This window comes from Alligator sinensis, unplaced genomic scaffold (genome assembly GCF_000455745.1).
Source record: "Alligator sinensis unplaced genomic scaffold, ASM45574v1 scaffold431_1, whole genome shotgun sequence".
NCBI lineage: Eukaryota > Metazoa > Chordata > Crocodylia > Alligatoridae > Alligator > Alligator sinensis.
Genome location: NW_005842841.1, coordinates 58,559 through 77,056, shown reverse-complemented (window position 1 = coordinate 77,056; position 18,498 = coordinate 58,559). Strand labels below are relative to the sequence as shown.

Sequence of the window (18,498 nt, the reverse complement as noted above, 5' to 3'; positions counted from 1 at the left end):
TGAAGATGTTAAACAGTGCGGGTCCGAGGACTGAGCCCTGGGGTACCCCACTGCTCACATCTCGCCAGGTTGAGTACAACCCGTCCACCACTACTCTCTGGGTATGCCCCATCAGCCAATTTTTTACCCATCCAACTGTGCAGGCATCAATGCCGCAGTCACTTAATTTATTGATGAGGATGGGGTGAGAGACAGTGTCAAAGGCCTTCTTAAAGTCTAGAAAGACTATGTCCGCAGAGACACCATCATCCAAGGATTTAGTTACTCGGTCGTAAAAGGCAATCAAGTTGGTCTGGTAGGACCTGCCTTTGGTGAACCCATGCTGATTGCCCCTGAGCATGATCTCCCCTGCAGGCCCCCCACAGATATGCTCCTTGATGATCCTCTCCAAGGGCTTCCCGAACACCGAGGTAAGGCTTACAGGCCTATAATTACTTGGGTCCTCCTTCCTCCCCTTCTTAAAAATAGGGACCACATTAGCCAGTTTCCAATGCCCTGGCACCTGGCCAGATGACCAGGAATGCTCATACAGCCAGGCCAAAGGCTCCGCGATGACCCCTGCCAGCTCCCTCAACACCCTTGGGTGGAGGGCATCTGGACCTGCAGATTTAAAAATGTCTTTTCTTAAAAAAATTAAAGATGTCAATATCAGAGCAGTCATTTCCCTGCACTGCACCCCCCCCCCCTTTCCCTGCAAGCTTGCCTCTGAAACAGCTCCAAAACATCCTAAATGTTTCGGATGGACCATTTCATTTTGGAGCCCTGCGTTTTGTTTCGGATTTGGTGTTTTGACCATTGAAACATCTGAATCTGAAATGAAATTAAATGAAATGGCCGCCAAAATGTCGCACAGCCCTACTGCACAGGAAGAAAATTAAGGCCAAGGCACACATTGAAACATAGCTAAGATGGGATGTAAAAAGCAACAGACAAGCATTCTGAGAGTATGTCAGAAGTAAGAGGAAGATAAAGGAAAATTCATATTCTTTACTGAAAAAGAATAGCAATCGAAAAAATGGATGATGCAAAGGAGGCTGAAATACTTAAAACTTTCTTTACTGTAGTCTTTTTGGAGAAGGTCAGCTATCAGATGATGAGTGAAGCTGGCAGTGTGGGTACAAGATACAGATAAGCAGCCTATAGTAGGACAAGAACAGTTTAGAGATTACTTGGAGAAACTGGATGTTTTCATGTCATCAGGGTAAGACGAGATTCATCCTAGAGGACTCAAGGAATTGGCTGAGGTAATTGTAGAGCAACTGTCTATTATGCTTGAGAATTTGTGGAGGTTGGGTGAGGTCCCAGATGATTGGAAAAGGGCAAATATGGCGCCTATATTTAAGAAAGAAAAGACGGAGGATCCAGAAAATTATAGACTGCTCAGTTTGACCTTGATCCCAGGAAAGATGATGGAACATAGTTTCATAGTTTCATAGTTTCAGGGTCGGAAGGGACCTAATAGATCTTCTAGCCCGCCCCCCCGCCAGGGCGGGAGAACAACCCAAAAAAAAACCAAACAAACAAACAAACAAACAAACAAAACCACTCACCCTAAAAACAAAAACGGAACTCAAATGAGTCCAGCCAGGTAAGTATCCAGCCTCTTCTTAAAGATCCCCAGGGTAGGGGCCAGCACCACCTCCCTTGGAAGTTGGTTCCAGCTCCTAGCCGCCCTGACTGTGAAGTAGTTTTTTCGGATGTCCAATCTGTACCTCCTCTCCATCAACTTGTGCCCATTATTCCTTGTTATGCCAGCAGGGGCTAGGGGAAACAGCGTCTCCCCCAAACCCTTCTGGTTCCCCCTAGTGAGTTTATAGACGGTCACCAGGTCCCCCCTCAGCCTTCTCTTGTGGAGGCTGAATAGGTTCAAGTCCCGCAGTCTCTCACTGTAGGGTCTGCCCTGTTGTCCCCGGATCATGCGGGTGGCCCTCCTCTGGACCCTCTCCATGTTGTCCACATCCCTCCTGAAATGGGGCGCACAGAACTGGACACAATACTCCAGCTGCGGCCTGACCAGCGTCGCATAGAGGGGGAGGATCACCTCCCTGGCTCTACTCGAGATGCACCTGTGGATGCACGACAAGGTCCGGTTAGCCCTGCCAACCATGACCTCGCATTGTCGGCCCATGTTCATCTTGGAGTCAATAATGACACCAAGATCCCTTTCCGCCTCCGTGCTCTCAAGTAGGGAGCTCCCCATCGTATAAGTGTGCTGCTGGTTCCTACTACCCAAGTGCAGCACCCTGCACTTGTCCGTATTGAAACACATCCTGTTCCTGTTTGCCCACCCCTGTAACCTATCCAGATCCTTCTGCAATCTCTCTCTCCCTGCTAGCGTGCTCACCTCCCCCCAAATTTTGGTGTCATCAGCGAATTTAAACAGGTTGCTCTCCACCCCAACATCAAGATCGCTGATGAAGACATTGAACAGCGCAGGGCCCAGGACCGAGCCCTGAGGGACTCCACTACCCACCTCCCCCCAAGTCGAATATGATCCATCCACCACCACCCTCTGAGTGCGACCCTTCAGCCAATCTGCAATCCATCTGACCGTGTAGGCATCTATGCCACAGTCGCCTAGTTTACTAATTAGGATGGGGTGAGAGACGGTGTCAAAGGCCTTGCTGAAGTCCAGAAAGACTACATCCACCGCGACACCTGCATCCATGGCCTTTGTGACCTGATCATAAAAGGCAATCAGGTTGGTCTGACATGATCTCCCCCTAATAAATCCATGCTGATTGCCCCTGAGCATCATCTCGGATGCCGGCCCATCACAAATGTGCTCCTTGATGATCTTCTCAAAGAGCTTCCCCAGGATTGAGGTAAGACTGACGGGCCTATAATTGCCCGGGTCCTCCCTTTTCCCTTTTTTGAAGATGGGGACCACATTAGCTACCTTCCAATCGTCTGGCACCTGGCCCAAGCACCACGATCGCTCGTAGAGCCGTGCCAGGGGCCCTGCAATAACCCCAGCCAGCTCCCTCAGCACCCTGGGGTGGAGAGCATCCGGACCCGCTGACTTGAACGCGTCCAGCCCCTCCAGAAGCTCTCTAACCCGGTCCTCCCCCACATTAGCTACCTTCCAATCATCTGGCACCTGGCCCAAGCACCACGATCACTCATAGAGCCATGCCAGGGGCCCTGCAATAACCCCAGCTAGCTCCCTCAGCACCCTGGGGTGGAGAGCATCCGGACCCGCTGACTTGAACGCGTCCAGCCCCTCCAGAAGCTCTCTAACCCGGTCCTCCCCAACCTGAGGTCTGAAGGCGATCCCCTCGCGTCCGGCTTCTATCACAGCAGGGAAGTCCCTGTCCCTGCACAAGAAAACGGAGGTGAAGAATTGGTTAAAGAGGTCCGCTTTATCCTCTGACGCAACCACCAGATTGCCCCGCATATCCTGCAGGGGCCCCACATTACCCGGCGCCTTCTTCATCCTCCCAATATATTTGAAAAAGGACTTTTTGTTATCCTTAATCCTGGAACATGCCATTTAACAATTTATTTCTAAGCATCTAGCGGAGAACAGGCTGATCACAACAGCCAAAAGGGATTTGTCAAGGGCAAGCCATGCTTAACTCTATTTCCTTCTATGACAAAGGGACAGGCTTTGTGGATCGAGGGAGAGAAGCAGATGTGATATAGCTCAATTATAGTAAAGCTTCTGATAGTCTTCCCATAGCATTCTCATTAGTAAGTTAAGGAAATACAGGCTAAGTGAAATAACTGTAATTTGGATACATTAGTAGGTTATGGATTTCTATCTTTAAGGTATTACAAAAAAGAATATTTGAATGTTGGATTTTGCATTTAGGATTATAAGGTGAACAATGCTATTGTACACTAGCACAGCAAATGATTACTCTGTTTTGTTAACATTCTGGGAGGTAATATACAAACTACAGATTCAGTATTTTCATCATAGAAAAGTAGGGCTGCAAGAGACCTCTAGAGGTCATCCAGTCCAGAGAGGGGCAACTATGTTTGCAGGCATGCCACAAATTAAGCCTCGTGCCCTCCCTGAAGTGCCCCTTTGATCCCCTTCCCCTACCCAATCTCCTGCTCTTTCTTCTCTCTGTTGACCTGCTGCTGTGCTGTGTGCCCCACACATAGGCTGCCCGTGCCACTTGCGGCACACATCCCACAGGTTGGCCACTCCTGATCAAATCCAAACTTCTCACTGAGGCAGCATCACCCCTATTCAAGCTATCTCATATAAATCACTGTCTAACTAAAAAATATAATTAGCCCTGTTGCACAAATACAAGGCATAGGACCCTAACCTGCCACAGATAAAGTAGGGGAGGAATGGTTGTCAATGTCCTACTCCTGAAAGGGTTGTGAAAATATGCTTCAGAGATCCAAAAAAGAGAGCCATGATCCCTGCTACAGAGGAAATCAAGAATCCCAACAGTACATACTAAAGTGATCACATAGTGAAATTGTGTTCTGATTCCAAATGATGTTGGAATTGAAAAAGGTCCTGGATAACTGGAAAAGGGCAAATATAGTGTCCATCTTTAAGAAAGGTAAAAAGGAGGATCCAGGCAAATAGAGACCAATCCGAACCCCCTCAGTCCCTGGAAAAATCATGGAACAGGTTTCTAAGGAATTCATTTCTAAGCACTTGAAGGAGAAAAAGGAGATTAGGAACAGTCAGCATGGATTCACCAATGGCAAGTCATGCCTGACCAACCTGATTGCCTTCTATGATGAGTTGAGTGGTTCAGTGGATGTGATATACTTTGACTTTAGCAAGGCTTTTGATATGGTTTCCTACAACATTCTTGCAAGCAAGCTAAGGAAGTATGAGTTGGATGAATGGACTGTAAGGGGGATAGAGAACTGACTGGATCACTGGGTTCAAAGGGTTGTAATTAATGGGTTAATATCTAGCTGGTAGCTAGTATCAAGTAGAGTGCCCCAAGGATCGGTCTTGGGGCCAGTTATGCTCAATATTTTCATCAATGACCTGGAAGATGGAATGGAGTACAGCTTGAGCAAGTCTGCAGATGGCACCAAGCTGGGGGGAGTACTAGATACCTTAGAGGGTAGGGCTAGAATTCACAGAGACCTCAACCAATTGGAGGATTGGGCTAAAATAAATCTCATGAGGTTCAACAAGGACAAGTGCAAAGTCCTGCACTTAGGATGGAACAATTCCATGCCCCGGTACAGGCCTGGGACTGACTGGCTAAATAGCAGCTCTGCACAAAAAGACCTTGGGGTTATGGTGGAAAATAAGCTGAATATGAACCAACAGTATGCCCTTGTTGCAAAGACGACTAATGGCATACTGGGCTGCATTAGTAGGAGCAGTACCATCAGATCAAGATGATTGTTCCTCTCTATTCAGCACTAATGAGGCCATACCTGGAGTACTGTGTCTAGTTTTGGGCCCCTCATTACAGAAAGGATATGAACAAATTGGAGGACAACAGCAATCGCAGGGGGCTAGGGCACATGGCTTAATAGGAGAGACTGAGAGAACTGGGCTTATTTATTCTGGAGAAAAGAAGACTGTCTATATGAGAAGCTACTGCACAATGGTTACTGCACATTTATTTAGTACTTAATTATACAAGTACTAAATAAATTTGAAGTACCTGAAGTTACTCTGCATAAGCACCGGTGAAAGCTTTTTTAGTGACACTACTGGACAGTAGCCTAATAATACTGCATGGTATTGTATTAGCACTGTTGATGCTGTGATGTGCTACTGTGAGATAGTATTCCACTACTGTGCAGTTAGTGTCTTGTGTAGATGCACTCAGGGGGGCTTCAACTACCTGAAGGGTGGTTCCAAACATGATGGAGCTAGACTGTTCTCAGTGAAATAATGACAGAACAAGGCATAATGGTCTCAAGTTGCAGCAAGGAAAGTTTAGCTTAGATATTAGGAATAACCTTCTTACTAGGAGGGTAGTAAAGCACTGAAACTGGTTACCCAGAGAGGTTGTGGAATTTCCATCCTTGGACCCAGGTAGACAAAGGCCTGCCTGGGATGATCTAGTTGGAGATGATCCTACTTTGGGTAGAGGGTTGGACTACATGACCTCCTGAGGTCCCTTCTAGGGCTGTGTGAAATAACACCATTTTGTTTCGACTTCCATTTTGCCGTTTCAAGGGGACAGTGTTTTGTTTCATCATTTCATTTCATTTCGAAGCACTGTTCCGCTTTGTTTCATCAAAACGGTTTCGCTGCTTCTACAGGTTTCAATGTTTTGCCAAAAGGCTATAGCAGGGAATCATGAAAATACCTAAAATCTTGTCAATTCTTGCCTGATTCAGATTAAAATTGCAGGGATGGTAGCCCCTTCTGAGGGCATGAATCCTGTCAAGTTTCAAGGAGATAGGTGCACAGGGTTCTGGGAAACTACATCTCAAACAGTTGAAAGGAAAACTGCTTTCACTTGCTGGCAACGCTAGCCTCCTGTCATTTCGCATGCAGAACCAGAGGCCTACAGCCCTGGGAGGGTTGCATGACTGTGTCAGACTCCTCCCAGGGGTGCGGGTCCCTGAAATCTGTGTGTGGGATGACAGGAGGCCACCACTGCTGCCTGGGGCCAGCAGCAGCAGCAATCTTCCTGGTGCGAGGTGCAGGCTGCACCCAGCACTGGTCCCACGTGGCAGCAGCAGCCTCCTGTCATCCCACACACAGATCCAGGATGACAGGATTATGCACTCCTCCTTGGGGTGCAGGCTCCTGGATCTGTGTGCGGGATGACAGCAGGCTTCTGCTGCCAGGTGGGATAGGCTCTGGGTGCAGCCTGTGCCAAGCACCAGGAAGATTGCAGCTGCCGCTGGCCCCAGCCAACAGTGGCAGCATGCTGTCATCCAGTGCGCAGATCCAGGGGCCTGCACCCCCTGGGAGGGCTATGGGGCTGTGCCAGACTCCTCCTAGGGGGCGCAGGACCCCAGATCTGCACGCAGATGACAGCAGGCTGCCGCTGCCAGCTGGGACTGGCACTGAAGCCATGCAAGCCCAGCTTTGAAACTCAAAATGTTTTGAAACTTCCCAAATGTTTCAAGTGCCCTTGTTTTGTTTTGAAGCCTTTTGTTTCATTTTGATTTTGCTGTTTCAAGCTCAGAACCCATTGAAACAGCTTTGAAATATAACACCTGGTGAAATTTCACACAGCCCTAGTCCCTTCTAACTCTAATTGTTTATGATTCTATGGGGTGATCATGCTGACCCTGAGTGTGTGCATGTGTGTGTGAGGGGAGAGGGGTGGCAAGCCCCTCTATTCAGGAACCTCTAGGTTTTAGTCCCAGTAGAAACACTGTCATGCCTCAGTCAAGATCCTGAGCTCCCAATGCTTCTAAGAAAAAAATGAAACCTCCAAATCCTGTAGCAGGAGGAGGTGAAAAAAATCCCTTCCCAGCCTCACGTGGCAACCAATGAAGCTCATAAGCTTCAGCTCTGCAACCTGGGGACAGCAAGCATAGCTCCACCCTGGGTAGCCAGAACACTGCTTTCTGTATCCCCTACGTAATCTTATTCTAGCTCCTTTAATCTTCTTTCATAACTAAGCTAGTTCTGGAGCTCTGCTTCATTCTCCTGCTGCTGAGTATTGTCACTTCCAATATCCACCTGCTTTAGGCTACAGAGCTCTTCTCATTATCTCCCAGCAATCCATATGTGGTTGGGCTTCTAATTGTTGTTCTTTACAGAGCACTCCAGGCACATAGATATTCATAGATCATATCATGGAGGTGAAGAAAATTCTAGAGCTCATGAGTATACCTTTGATATAGTTTTTCAGAAAAGAATGTTAAAAAAATAGTGTCAGAGCTGTATATAGTTAAGTTTTGATCAAGCCCTTTTTTTCTACTTCTACTCTAGCATACAAATTTTAGATGGTACGTATCTACCATAACAAGAACAGGAATATTTCTATCTAGCTACAATTTTAAATGGAAGTTAATAACCTTTCTGTATTTAATTTTTCATGATATTCAGTGTGATGTACTGTGTTAGACCATATGTCAGAAGACTAAGAGTTCAATCCTATTAGTCTCTGACACTGGGCCAGTAACTTTGTCACTATGAGGGTGATCAAGCACAGGAACAGGCTACCTAGAAAAGTTGTGGAATCTACATATTTGGAAATTTTCAAGAGTAGGTTGGCTGCGATAGTTCAGCTGGGGATGATTCTGCTTTAAGCGGGGGTTTAAACCACATGATGTCACAAGGTCTATTCCAGCCCTTCTTTCCTACAGTCCTAAACCTGGAGATACCTTAAAAAGAACAAGTGAATGTAATGTAACCAACAAAGATTTGAGATTAAAAAAACTGTGCTGTAATTATTACAGTTCATAGAAGATACTTCTGTAACCAGATTGTTATCGAGAGAGGGGATTGAATGGTAAAATGATAAAAGGACCATAATAATGTAAATTACAAATTGGAGGATTTAATAGTTTCAGAAATTCTATATTATAAAAACTACTTAGGGCTTAGTTACACATTACACTGTGAGCTGTAAAAATGTTGATCAGCTTTAGTGCAAACTTGCAGTCACATCTTCAATTTGAGTGGCACATCTGTGAGGAGTGGCCACACGTTAATGGAACAGCAGCTGGGTTATGCAGATTAAGAGATAATCCTGCCCTGCAGTGGTGTAATTTTGAGCTGCATAACAAGTGCTTTAAACCTCTTAAAGGTGTTACCATGCAGACAATTCAGGGGTTAAGACCTCTAGGAGCCACCCAAATTAACACGTACCAAGGCCCTTATTATATTACTTTATTGAAATCTTCCTCATTATTACAGTCACTATTGTCTTTCTCCACCAGTGCCCTGCTTTCTCCATTATTTCACTGTGCTACATGGTTTGTTCTTTATGATTTCTAAGTGCCACACCTGCAGTGAAATAATAAAATACAGTCAGCACCCTTATGGAAACCAACTACAGCTTAAGCAAAGCATTTTGTGTCATGAATTGCACCTTTTTTAAATCTAGTTTCCAGTGATATAATATTAAAATTCTGCATCCGGCTGGTACCTATTCAACAATCAACTTGCTAGAAGAAAAATTATTTGATATCATATTTTTATGGAAAGAGCTCCTGAATCCTAGCGAGCAGAAATATTTCCATTTTGCCTTGAAAGTGTGTGTTTAGAATCAGTCACAATGACCAGCAGTTAGGATGTTAAATAAACAAATCTTAGCTGGCAAATCTCAGCTTGTAGGGTGCTAGTTTATTGTCAAAGTGGGAAGGAAAGGATTATTTTCCTTTCATATATAGTACTATACATATCAACAGACATTTTAGAATTTACTCAGTCTAATTCAGAGGATAGTGGAAGTGACACAAGATTACCTAATTCACTTCTTCACTGAAGAAAATGATGCCTTCCAGTCATGTGGTCAAAGGAGACTATGGTCATAAAAGCACGATAGATTTATTTTTCGGAAAGCTGTATTTTAAAGGAACAGGATTTTTTTTAATAGGATGTTCTACAAGCATGCAGACAGACAACGGTTATAATTGAAACTTATAAATGAAACAAAATGCCCACACTGATATATCACTGATATACTTTTTAGCATGCTTGGTACCATCTTTAATTGTTGCTCATGGTTTAGATACCATGGTGATAAGCACCTCTGAAATACCTGAGGCAGGCAGTCATGAAAGACTTTACTGGAAATCTTTTTGTTCCGTTTTCAATACCCTTGTCTTGAATAAGAAGGTAATTACCCTACAAATTGTCATGCCTCGGGATTCATTCTTTTGCTAATTAGCGTTTCTCTCTATAGCAAAACACGTTTAATGGATTTTTTGTTTTGTGGATTTTTTTTTTTAGTATTTAGACTTTATCTGGTTTGTTCTGACATCCTTTTCAGTAATTCTCATAAGCTATATGAATATTCACTTGTCAGGAAAGGTCAGACTTCATGTTCAGTATCTAAAACAAATGTCATCTCCCAAGCATTCATCTTTTTAAACTTTCAGGTACCTGATGAAGTATCCCTCTCTCTGACTCAGTGACAACAAAAGGACAGATTCTCTCATCTTTACTCACAGTGAGTAGTACTGTCCCCTCAGGTACTTCCTGTAAATTGTGCCACTACTTGCAGGGTAAAATACTTTTAGTATTGATCTGGATACCTGACCTGTCAGAATCATGCTCTTAATTAATATTTGAGACAGTTTCAGTTAATTCCAGGGGAAAAAAGCATCAGATAAATTCTCACAAAAAATAGATCTGCAGCATCAGATTGAGACAATGTTCAGCAATATTTTGACAACATTTGGAAGTTCCAGACAGTCTTATTTTCCAGTCTTTAGGACCAAAAAATTCTGTGATAGACAGCTACAAATAAAAAAATATCTTGGCATTTACTGGAAGACACATTTAAGAGCAAAGGGAACAACACTATTTTTCAACCCCTAATGGAAAAAAATTGTTTCAGAGACATACGTATATTGCCTCTCTTCCATGTGTCATTAAGTACGATAATCTATTTATCATATCCAACATATAATACAAATGTTATACATTACAATAAATTCTTATACTTTTTCAAGCAATATTACTTTTATTTTCTATTATGATTTCCAGGATACACCATAAGATATTAAATGTACTGGCAATAGTGAACTCAGACTTTTAGTTTGGAATCATAATTATAATAAGTAATCACCTTGGAATGAATGTGACCGGGAAATAAAAAGATTAACAATACAAATTCTAATTCTCATTACTCGTTTAAAGTCAGCTTAAATATGAGCCACTAAGAAATCCCATTTGGAAAGAACAGAATGTGCTTTTATAGTTTTGTGGTAACAGGATTAAAATTTTATTAGCCGATTTCCCTCTACTTTACAGGGCAGGCACCTGACTTGTCAGATCCAACACCATTATGTTATTTGCTAGATGTACACCTAGCAAAATCAATCTACTTCTTTATGGTAGACTTTACTGAGACTTAAAATACATATGTTTACAGAAGAGAGGCAAAATAATGTAAAATTGGCTACTACAATACTTACTGTCTCAATTAGAAGGGAACTACGGACGAAAAGATTTCCCTGCATATGGTATGGCAAAACAGCAACTCACCCATTTGTGGAAGCCCATAAGGAAATGAAACTCAAACCCTCCAAAAAGGAGAGGAAAAATGTATTTTTAAAGTGTTGATTTGAAAAGTGGCTCAGGGGACTTCCTCAGGTTGCCATTAATGCTAGTGCAAATATTCAATCAGATTCATAAGACACTGAAGAAAGAAATGGCATTCTAGCATGCTCTGTCTACTTTTGCCTTCTGCTGTGGGTCTGTTACCTACAGAATTTCAATGGAGGGGCTCAGAGCAGATGTGTCTGCTGAAGTGAGTTCATCTGAATAATGTCCTATTTGCTCCCCCAAACAGAATTGATTACTGAAGCCTCAGTGGATAAAAGTTAAGTAGATTTAACATCAGTTTTTCTGTAATTAAAATCAAAGAGTAAAATCTAGGTTCTTTTGATTGGTAGTGGGGGGGCGGGGGAGAGAGAGAGAGGCCTGGAATTGCAGGGAAGTGTCTTTGATAAGTCTTCTTCCCTTGAGTTTCACTCTCCTAGTTTATTTCCTCCCCTTCTGCGCAGCTATCTATTGGCACCTATATGACAGCCTTCTGCTCTGATGCATGCTAATTAGATTAAGAGTGTCTGCTGTAAGTCTGCTGGAGCATCATAATTAGCGCTCTCCAGCAGCCTCTGCATCATGTGTATTCAGTGTCCTTGCATTTCAAAATGGTGGCAAGGGTGCTTTAATTAAAGCTCATCAAAAAGGCTTTAGTTGAAGCACCCTGCCACCATTTTGAACTGCAGGATGCTGAATTAACATGATATTGTGGGTGCTTTAATTAGAGCAGCTCTCAGAGTCACCTTAATTAAAGCACCCACTCTCCACCCTATAGTATGTGTATAGATGCATATGAGAAAGGCAGAGACTGAGTCTGCAAAGAGCTATGCTATTCCTCCTTACTTTGGGTGTTTAAAAGGAGAAGGAGGTTGTTCATGATCAAAACACTAGCTTTATTCTGAGCTAGTATTTCTTAGGCAAATTTGATGTTGGCATGGAGCTTTTCGCTCAAAACTGAATGTAATGGATTGCAGATGGAGAGTCTGGTAACTTAACAGGATTCAGGCTGAGTTTCAAGGGCTTAGGCACTGGACATAGAAAAAACAACATTTGCACTAAGAGAATGCAAATGGCAGTGCATTCACATCATTCTTTACAATGTAAAGTGCATTTATTTATTAATTTATCATAATCAAATGTAATAGTTAGAGATACAATTGTGGGTTTTGCTACTACCATAGAAACCGTGGCAATTTTAGTTATCTGCATACAGTTTAAACAGCCTAACTTGAAAACAAATACCATGCATGCCTTATTTTTACAGGTAAACAGTAATTGCCAAGGCAAAATAGGCATGAAATAACTTCATCAGTAAAAGTCTTCTGATAATTAAAATAGGTCATCTTAGACAATACCAGATGGCTGAGATAAAGACAACAGCAGTGGTTTCAAAAAGCTTGGTTAGGCAAGTTGATTCACCTTCAAAAATGTACAAAGATACTGAAAATAAATCACAACCACTTTGCTTCAGTGGTTCTAACTAATTTAATTTCTTGATTAACTGAAAAATATACACTCATTAGTTATTCATTTTTCAGAATAATTAACACCATTCTAATAGTTTTTGAACAGAATCTACCCACTGCCGTTTTCTGTTTCTCTTATTAGGAGGCTCAGACTACCTGGTGACCAATTGCTAGATGAAATAAACTTTCAGTGGTCAGTTATATATCATCACTGATTCGTCTTTTAAGTCCTGGGGCTTAGTAACTTTACACATTTTGATCTAACCTTATCAGCACAGATAATAACTTATATTTCCATAAATTATTAATCCTTTCAAGGCAAAATTCTGACTGGCATTAAACCAACTCTGAAAATGGTATGCTACAAAATAAATATGCAATATGTCAATATGATTGTTGTGCTTGCACCATCTAGGATAGCAGATTTTTATCTATATCAATGATTCTCAATGGGAGTGCCATTACACTCTGAGGTGCCTTGAGATTCTTTCAAGGGTGCAACACAATTTAGCACTGTTATGTGTTCAAACATGATTCACAAGGTAAACCAAGAGATTTCAAAATAGGAATCCATAGTGTTGAAAACATTCTGACCTGCTGTGATGTTTCTGAGGACTTAGCAACAGAAAAAAAAATCTCTATTATTTTTCGATAGTTCAAAAACAAGCTAATACTAAGACCTAGCATTTTCCAAGGGGTACCTTGAGTCTTTCAAGGAGTGCCCTTTGAATCTACTGAGGGATGCTTTGAGTCCAAAAAAGGTTGAGAACTACTGATCTGCTTAGGGCCAGATTTTAATTCACCTCTTAGATAAGTAAATAAGATCCTTTTCCACCCTGCTTGAGTCCCTAAAAACAATTCACACAAGAGTTGGATAGGCTTTCCTCCTGCTTGCTGCTTTTGTAAATTAGGCTTGAGGCTGAGATGATGGCATGTTACGAATGTGTTAATGTTATTTCAGGGACTTGAGCACTTAAGTGCCTAGTAGAGGAGGAGCTGTCCCTTTTAGACAGTGGATATTTTGTTAAATTCTAACCTTAGTCCTAAAATCAGGAATTCAGTATGGATTTTCCTGAAAAGTGTCTAAAAAACACATATGGTTTTATTAAGTACATCAACCCCTTAATCCTCAGGCATTATCAGTTATTTCAGATCAGAAAATTCTCCCTCTCCAGGAAAGGTAAGGATCAAAATCTTTTGTTGCAACTGCATTGCTTATATTTAAATGATTCCTTGTAAGAGACATTAAAAAAGAACAAACATTACCCCAGAAATGGAGAAAAGACATTGCAAAAAGCAAGAGCATTGGCAACAAACTCTGCATGCTTTTCTGAGTTGGTGGGAGCTTGAGAACATCTTTTTAACATTTTAGTACAAATTAACTAAATTTCTGTGCAATTCCCTCTCTTCTCAACAGATGTCCAGAGCACTATTCTAGGTCTGAATTCTGGATACTCCCTGCTCTTGAGATGGCAGGGTTTATTTTTCCATAGACCTGCCAAGCATCTCAGGCTTTTGCCTCCATGCTTCTGCCTCCTGCCTTTAAGCTGCAATTTCTCATTTCTTCAGCATTATTATGTGCAATACTCTGCCTCCTGCCAGATATTAGTTTGGGACAAATCAACTTTTTAGTTAAACTAGTGAGACCCTAGTGAAACAAAGGTAAGCCTGTACTAATATAAGTTTGGCAGAATTTGGCCCATAAGATTTTATTACATTCAATTCCTTTTAAGAAATTCACACAACCATTTAAGGGCCAAATTATCATAGACTATTTTAGGTAAGATTATTTCCTGAAAGTTGTTAGTTTACAGCTATTGGATGGACTCACTGTAATAGTTTCATAGTTTCATAGTTTTAGGGTCGGAAGGGACCTAATAGATCTTCTAGCCCGCCCCCCCGCCAGGGCGGGAGAACAACAAAAGAACCCTAAACAAAAAAACGGGACTCAAATGAGTCCAGCCAGGTAGGTATCCAGCCTCTTCTTAAAGATCCCCAGGGTAGGGGCCAGCACCACCTCCCTTGGAAGTTGGTTCCAGCTCCTAGCCGCCCTAACTGTGAAGTAGTTTTTTCGGATGTCCAATCTGTACCTCCTCTCCATCAACTTGTGCCCATTACTCCTTGTTATGCCAGCGGGGGCTAGGGGAAACAGCGTCTCCCCCAAACCCTTCTGGTTCCCCCTAGTAATCTGCTCTGCAGGTTCCGTTAGCCTTCCTGGTATCAGATGGCAGCAGTGCATAGGGCAGCCCATGGTCAGCCTGTAACCCAATATCAAGACTGTGATGGAGGAATGTTCACGACAAGGTCCTGTTAGCCCTGCCAACCATGACCTCGCATTGTCGGCCCATGTTCATCTTGGAGTCAATAATGACACCAAGATCCCTTTCCGCCTCCGTGCTCTCAAGTAGGGAGTTCCCCATCGTATAAGTGTGCTGCTGGTTCCTACTACCCAAGTGCAGCACCCTGCACTTGTCCGTATTGAAACACATCCTGTTCCTGTTTGCCCACCCCTGTAACCTATCCAGATCCTTCTGCAATCTCTCTCTCCCTGCTAGCGTGCTCACCTCCCCCCCCAAATTTTGGTGTCATCAGCGAATTTAAACAGGTTGCTTTCCACCCCAACATCAAGATCGCTGATGAAGAAATTGAACAGCGCAGGCCCCAGGACCGAGCCCTGGGGGACTCCACTACCCACCTCCCCCCAAGTCGAGTATGATCCATCCACCACCACCCTCTGAGTGCGACCCTTCAGCCAATCTGCAATCCATCTGACTGTGTAGGCATCTATGCCACAGTCGCCTAGTTTATTAATTAGGATGGGGTGAGAGACGGTGTCAAAGGCCTTACTGAAGTCCAGAAAGACTACATCTTTGTAATAATGACTGGTAGAATTTATCCAGTGGATAAACCTATCTAATCTATCTGTGCATCCCCTCTTTTGAACTTTTTCTACTTAGTAAGATTCTAAATCAGCAGTCAGCAACCTTTTCAGACTGTGGGATGGAACAATCCAACTTGGATATGAGGCAGGAAGGTGCCATGACTTGTCCGCTGCTACTGCTTCTCCCTGCTGTAGTATGGGAAAAGCCCCTGCCACTGTTGCTTCTTCCCAGAATTGCATGGCAGAAGCCTCCAAAACTGAATGCCACGGACTGTGCTGAAACCCTCAACCACTGAATACTGCTAAAGCTCCACATCTTCAGGCCAGATCCAATGGCTCTATGGGCTGGATCTGGCCCATAGGCTGTAGGATGTCAGCCTCTCTCTAAAACTCTTTATGTAGAATGAGAGCAGCTAACAATCATGTCTTTGATCCATAGGCCACCACAAACTTTAATAAAACTGATAACGTGTGCCAAATGCCCTTTATTCAACCCCAACTGGAAGGAGCAGTCATGAGTAAAGTACTAAAAGAGAGCAAAGACTAAGCTATTTGGAATACAGGACTGGCTAGAAAGCATGCAAACAGGGAAAACTTCCTTCTTTTGATTGCTCCTACTTCATTTAAGGAAGCAAAACACTGTGTTTTATATTTTTGTAATAAACGGAATAGCATGAAAAAACACTAGACTTATATTGTACCACATTGTATTCTATATCAAAAAATCCTCAATATATGGCTAAGATCTTAATATATAAGAAGCAAGGATTTTCTGTGAGATTTTTTACTGGACCAACTGTACAGTTGACAGAGTTGCTGGACAAGCTTTTGGGCATTAAGTGCCCTTTTTCACATATGAGAAAGAGGCAGATGCAGACTGAGCTACACAGCAGAGAAAGGACTCCATGGAAATGTAAACAGACTGATTGGTGGAATGAAAGAAGACTCAACTAGGAGTGAAGAGGTGTTATCAGGAGCAGGTACAAAAAAAAGGCTTAAGAGCTCTATATTAAGATGGTCTTCTCTATTTAGCTATAGAACAGATAAAACAAATAGAACACAGACATTGTAAGTACAGGCTTCATACTGCAGTCCCAACTTGTAAGGAATATAATCATTTTCCATATCACATTCATTTCTTGCTAACATTGTGATAAAAATGCAAAATGCCTAAGTTGTTATGATGTGAGCATTTATCCACTGGATAAATTCTACCAGTCATTACAGTGAGTCCATCCAATAGCTGTAAACTAACAACTTTCAGGAAATACCACTGATGGATGAGCTTCAACTGGAAACCTGAAAGGGCCTAATGAGAAATAATTTAATGTAAATTAGGTAAGTCAAACTGTGTTGCTTTCTTGTTTAGAGCAGCAAAAGTTATACAAGGTATACGACTGTAGAGATTAGAACCTTTAATGTATGAAGAATCAAATTGAGAACAGATCATTAGCATTAAAAGTTAAAATGACAGTGTTCAGCCCAAATCTTTAAAAAAATTATAAGCGCAGCATGTTGGATTGAACCTCCTATGAAATATAGAATACCATAAAATAATACACCGTGCTATATTAAAAAGAGACACATTTTATAAAACTTAATTTTATAAGCCTTTAACTACAATGTGGCATTAATAGAAAATTAAGTATTTTTTTCATATCGTCTTTTCTGGGTCTTCTATAAACTGGCATGACCGGAAATGATATTTTTTGTGGAAATTTACATTGTCTTTTTTTTTTTATTGTAGATCTTGTACATCTCAAGAACAAAAAAGCTGGATTCAGTTCCTTTATATCATTCTCCTAGTGTAGAAAAACAAGGTGCATGAAGACTCAGAGTAGTATCTAGAAGCTCATTGTCCTGTTATATCACTGTCATGCATACCCTGGGCCTCTCTTGGAATTCTGTGAAGCACTGTGCTCCATGGGACTCATGGGAAGCACAACTGCTTGGTGAAGAATGAGAATGTACAGTGACCCTTCAGGGCTAACTGACTTTGGAAATAATTTTCAGAACACAGTCCTTTGCAGCACTGTGTGAACACTGCAGCATTGTGCTTGTGCCAGATGCAACAATATTCACCTGAATGCAATTAAACTACATATTGTTTAATAGTTCATCTAAATGCTTCTTGTTTGCCTTTTAATTACCCAAGCTGAGAAAGAAATTTTAAAGTTATAAGACATTTTATAGCAAAACACAATAGATATTTAAAATGTTTCCACTTTTTTTGTAAGACACATCACTTGGAACAGATTTAAGAATTAAAAAAGTGTTAGAAACTTTCTAAACAACTGCTGGACCCTGTTGTAGCTTAGACAAATCTTTGAAAAATCTCTCTTGTGGGACAAATCAATTCAAAAGCTTGTTATAAAGCCACTTTTGCAGAATTAGGAGTCCTTAATATCGTTGACTTCGTTCTTTATTAATGGCTAACCATAAAAAAGGCATAACTGGTTCTGTATACAAGATTATCTCTGCTTATCAGAGAGAGCTAACACCCCAAATGCAGTGTACCACTATATAGAAGGTCAAGATGAAAGACTTGGTCATTCTCTTCAAAGCTATCCATGGAATTAGCCCGAATTACATAAAGGATGGTCTCATCCTTCATGATAATGAATTATCTCCCAAGGCAGTATGTGGCACTGAAACAATGTGACTCTCAATCTCAAGAGTGCAAGTTATATCTGCAGGAGGTAGAGTTTCATGGCACAAACTTGGAGCTTAGTTCTAGCCAAACACCCAGATGATAACCAGAATTTATTAACAGAGGTGTATCTCAGATGAACTGGTTGGCGATGTTACTTTTAAATAATGTATTGGTATGGCCACTAGCAGAATAACTGCCTAATTGTGAAACGCATACCTCAGAAACACTCTGGTCCAGTAGATATCATAGAATCATAAAGCAGAAGGACCAGAAGGGACCTGTAATATCATTAAGTCCAATCCCCTGCCATGGGCAGGCGGTAATTGGGTTCAAACAAACTCCACAAGGTACTTGTCCAGTCTCC

At 42.1% G+C, this 18,498-nt stretch overlaps 1 long non-coding RNA gene across 1 annotated transcript in view; it reads left to right on the top strand.

Moving 5' to 3' along the window:
- The window catches only part of LOC106722897, a 44,538-nt gene extending 27,047 nt beyond the window's left edge, over nt 1-17,491 (top strand). The window contains exons 2-3 of the long non-coding RNA XR_001358909.1: nt 9,964-10,034; nt 17,229-17,491. This is a non-coding gene — a long non-coding RNA (uncharacterized LOC106722897). The remainder of the gene's footprint in view (nt 1-9,963; nt 10,035-17,228) is intronic.
- Nucleotides 17,492-18,498: the final 1,007 nt, after the last annotated feature.